The sequence below is a fragment of the Nicotiana tomentosiformis genome, chromosome 7 (assembly GCF_000390325.3).
Source record: "Nicotiana tomentosiformis chromosome 7, ASM39032v3, whole genome shotgun sequence".
Classification (NCBI taxonomy): domain Eukaryota; kingdom Viridiplantae; phylum Streptophyta; class Magnoliopsida; order Solanales; family Solanaceae; genus Nicotiana; species Nicotiana tomentosiformis.
The window spans coordinates 73976527-73981246 of record NC_090818.1 but is presented as its reverse complement, the minus strand read 5'-3'; the positions used below and the strand labels follow the sequence as shown (position 1 = coordinate 73981246).

The 4720-nt window shown below is 38.7% G+C and overlaps 1 long non-coding RNA gene across 1 annotated transcript; it reads left to right on the top strand.

Moving 5' to 3' along the window:
• Positions 1 to 1964: 1964 nt before the first annotated feature.
• Positions 1965 to 3319, top strand: LOC108944104 (uncharacterized). The gene is made up of 2 exons (XR_001968095.3): positions 1965 to 2027; positions 3152 to 3319. It is a non-coding gene; the product is annotated as an uncharacterized lncRNA (long non-coding RNA).
• The last annotated feature ends 1401 nt before the right edge of the window (positions 3320 to 4720 follow it).

Genomic DNA, 4720 nt, shown 5'->3' with positions numbered 1-4720 from the left:
TTAGAACGCAATGGGCCCGCTTCCGTGAATATCTTGGTATGATTTCATTCTTGTGGTTATACATGACGTATTGAATGATTAAAAAGATTACATTCACTTTTATTTTCCCCACATCTATTTGCTGCATTTTCTCTCTTACTTCTTTCTTTCATTAGAGTCCATTGCATGGCGACAGAAATTTCTTTTGAAGTTTGCTAATATTTGATTTTTATGTTGTGTTGATCGATGAGACGCGCTGCGGGGTTAATGATAGGCTGGAGGTGTGGAGACAGACTCTAGAGTCTAAAAGTTTCAAGTTGAGTAGTACAAAAACAAAATACTTGGAATGCAAGTTCAGTATGGGAACGCAGGAAACAGAAGTAGAGGTAAAGCTTGATACACAAGTCATCCCCAAGAGAGATATTTTCAAATATCTCGGGTCTGTTATTCAGGGGAACATGGAGATTGCTGAGGATGTTACGAATCATGTTGGAATGTGGTAGATGAAATAGAGACTCGCATCTGGTATTTGTGTGGTAGGCTGGAGGTGTGGAGACAGACTCTGGAGTCTAAAAGTTTCAAGTTGAGTAGGACAAAAATAGAATACTTGGAGTGCAAGTTCAGTGTGGGGACGTAGAAAACAGAAGTAGAGGTGAAGCTTGATACACAAGTCATCCCCAAGAGAGATATTTTCAAATATCTTGGATCTGTTATTCAGGGGAACATGGAGATTGGCGAGGATGTTACGAATCATGTGAAATAGAGACTCGCATCTGGTATTTTTGTGGTAGGAATGTGCCACCAAGACTTGAGAAAAAGTTCTACAAAGTGGTAGTTAGGCCGACTATGTTGTATGGAGTCGAGTGTTGGCCAGTAAGAAAATTTCAATCTAGATAATGAAAGTAGCAGAGATGAGGATGTTGAGATCGATGTGTGAGCGTACCAGGACAGATCGTATTAGGAATAAAGTTATAAGGGACAAGGTGGGAATGGCTTATGTGGAAGACAAGTTGCGGGAATTGAGGCTGAGATAGTTCGGGCATGTGAAGAGGAGAGACCGATGCCCCGGTTAGGAGATGTGAGAGGTTAAAAATGGTCGGTCAGAGGAGAGGTAACGGGAGGCCTAAGAAGTAATGGGGAGAGGTGATTAGGCGGGACATGTCACTACTTCAATTTAGCGAGGACATGACCCTCGATAGAATGGTGTGGAGATCGAGAATTAGGGTTGTGGGTTGACATGTAGTTGAGAGTCTCTTCTAGTTGTACTAGTAGTATTGGTACTAGTCTTGTATTCTCCTATTCCTAGTTCCTAGTTACATTATGTCTCATTATTTACCGGTAGTTTTTACACTTCTCTTATAACTTTGTATTCCTAGATCTTTGTTATTACACGCTGTGCCATTTACTTCCGTTGTCTTATTTTCTTGCCATTGTTATTGTTCGTTTATTGTGTTTTCACTGTTCTTGAGCCAAGGATCTATCATAAACAACCTATCTTCCTTCATAAAATAGTGGTAAGATCTGCATACACATTGCCTCCCCAAACCTCACGTGTAGGATTTTACTGGTTTGTTATTATTGTTGTTCCACTATTTTGGAGCAGATTATCGTTATAGCCTTTTAGTTTGGAGTAGAGATTGTGGATGATTTATTGTTTCTTGAAGATGGTAATGTAGAATTGGTAATAAGTGTTGTTACATAACCAACATGTTGATTAGAGATGAACGATAAAATCAATCCTTTCGATTTTTTTGTCATCATTAACTTAGATATGTCTTTTCACTCACTAGTACTTAAAACTCCTTTGCCAGGTAGAGCACAAAAGACTATTATGACGAAGAGATCCAATTATTTAATGGTAGTACCGCTAGATTGAAATACTGAATGTAGCATGATGAATGAGTAGAGAGTTCATCAAGAATTTGAAATTGATGGTCTCTTGGTTGTGTGGCAACATTCATAAAGGATTGACTGAAGTTATTTATTCTGCAATATTTCTTGAGCTTTTGCAGTGAATAATTCCGGTCCTCCTACTGGATAACATTCATGTATATGTTTTCTTATTTTATATTTCCATTTAACTTCTTCTATGAGATGTTTATCTCATTATTGCTGATAAGTTATTCAACTTTGATATGATTCTCATTTCAAAGAACTTATTATATGTCACAATATTTTATTCTATCATTCTGAGCTTCCAAAGCTAACGTGATCCAAGGTATATTGGTTGTCATTAACTATGTTTTTCACAATAGAAAAATCAATATAACTAGTTACTAGTGATTACTTGTTACTTTATTGGTTATCTATATGAATCTTGTTTGGCCAAACCCATAAGCGGCCCCTTTAAGTTTGCTCCGATTTTTATTTTGGCACCTCTACTCAGACTGTTTCTATTTTGACACTCCAACCCCTAACCTCATGTGTCATTTAAACACAAAATAATGACCTGTCACATTGAGTGAGCCTCGTCACCCAGGTCGCGCGTGAGGCCTCTAGGAGGGGTAAAATCACTCCCCTTTTAACTGTATTAAATTTTACCGTTGCAGTCCCATTTATTTCCTACTTTCCCCTACCCTTTCTCCATTATCACATAAGAGACTGAACTCCGAAAAGGAACTTCAAGAGGTTCCAACCTAGCCTTAACGCAGAAAGGAAAATAGGTCACCGAAAATCGAAAATAAAACAACACCAGGTCACCGAAAATCGAAAACAAAACAATACCAAACTGATCATCTACCCAGCAACAGAAATGATAAATATAGCATAGAGAGAGCCAAGAAAATCAAGTAACCCATATAGTAAAATAATGGCTAAACAGTGGTAAAATCCGGTAGAGCCAAACAACGAGCACATGCAAAACAATTTAATTTTACCGGGTGCGGGTTATTTTTCACGGGCACGGGTGCGGGTTCATATTTTCTGATAGGGAATTACGTAGATAATGAATCCAAGTAGCAATAAGTAATTCATTAGCTTTACACGTTGGCAGCGGTTATAAACACACGCCTGAGTTATAAGCACATGTGAGTGTTTTGTGTTTAAATGGCACATGAAGTAAGGGGTTGGAGTGTCAAAATAAAAAAGGTCTGAGTAGAGATGTCAAAATAAAAAGCGGAACCAACTTAAAGGGACTTCTTATGGGTTTGGCCATCTTGTTTCTTGTCTACAGACATCAGATACTGTAAGTGGCACTCCATCAATGCATGGCCAAGGAGTTGTTCAGATGGAAGCAACAATATATTAAATATTTGTAACTCTTTGAATTGATACATTCAATGATGTAATTTTTGAGTACTTGTGCTTCTTCGATATTGAATATTCTATTTATTTAATTCTTTATATATGTGCCAAAATTGTTATTATAAATTATACAAGTATGGATGCATAGGGTGATAAACAGAATGTGAATGTGAATAATAAAATTGTGAAAGTAAAGAAATAAATATAATTAAATAGATCATGGAGTCCAAAACATGTAATAATAATGCTGGAAACCCGTATATTATTAGAAGGATAACAACAATGAATTTGAATGGCATCATATTTTCATGTTACGGCAGTTTTAAACAGCCATATAATGCAAAACAAAAACAGCCAATAAACTTTCGACAACTACGGTGGTTAATCCAAAACTGCAATTTTACGTTTGTGGCACACCGGATTATGGCGGTTTCAGAAAGTGCCGTTAGAGCATATTGTGGCGGTTAGAAACTGCCGCTAAACGTAAAATTAACCGCTGCAATAACACATTTTTATTGTAGTGGGTGTAGCTCAGTGGGTTGCTTTGCTTTCTTCCGTAAAGAAGAGGGGTTGCTTTGCGGTGGATCACTCGATTTTCCACAGGAGCCTCTTCGGTGGTGGCCATGGCTAATATTTGCAAGTTTTCTGCTGAATTAGACAGGGTGGAACTTTCCATATTAAAAAAGCAAATGGAAGATGGAGGAAGTTGCAAAAAAATGAAGATAGAATTCTATGAAAGATAAAGAACGAGGCTGAAAAGGAAGGAAAAACAAAGAGGGAGAAACTAAAAAGATGCAAAGAGAAAGTGAAAATATGGGAAGGAAAAGGGGGTTTATAAGGATGGCAAAAAGGTGCCATTTTTCCATAGCCTCGGATTAGGTTGAACAAGGCAATCCACTCAGGATTCAATGAGTGGCAGAGGCGTCGTATACAAATAGAGATGTGACTGGGGTTTGAAGTGCGAATAGGTGCGTGTGATCAGACCATCAAGGATGCAACAATGTGCGTCGATCAGTATTTGACTGAAGTCTGTTCACATCCCCTTCCCGCCAATGAATCTTGTGACTCTTTCACTTCCCGAATATACATCGAGTATCCGAAAAGTAGAGGACTATCTGTATGGGATAAAAATCTGGATCTGCCAGGTGTATCAACAGGGGCGCAACACGCTGAGTCTGGGCTTGGCAGTAACTTACCACTTGCGATATTGAGGGGAATGACCCAGGTCCAGGCCTCCTAGATCGTAGTAACCGGTGCGCAGAAGCACATTGATGTCTCAGAGTGATTAAAGCCCACGTGGACCGGTTGTGCACTAGCCCAGGTCCAACGGATCTTTTTCCTTCTGACCTTGACCCCGGTGTCAGTTGGAGCGCATTCTCAACAACTCTCTCACATAAGCCATCATAGAGCTTTGTGTTAAACGAGCTACGCCTTTTCAACAGACCTTTTTTCACTCTCGAATGGTCTTATCGGAAAAAGGTCCTTGCTTATTTTATAT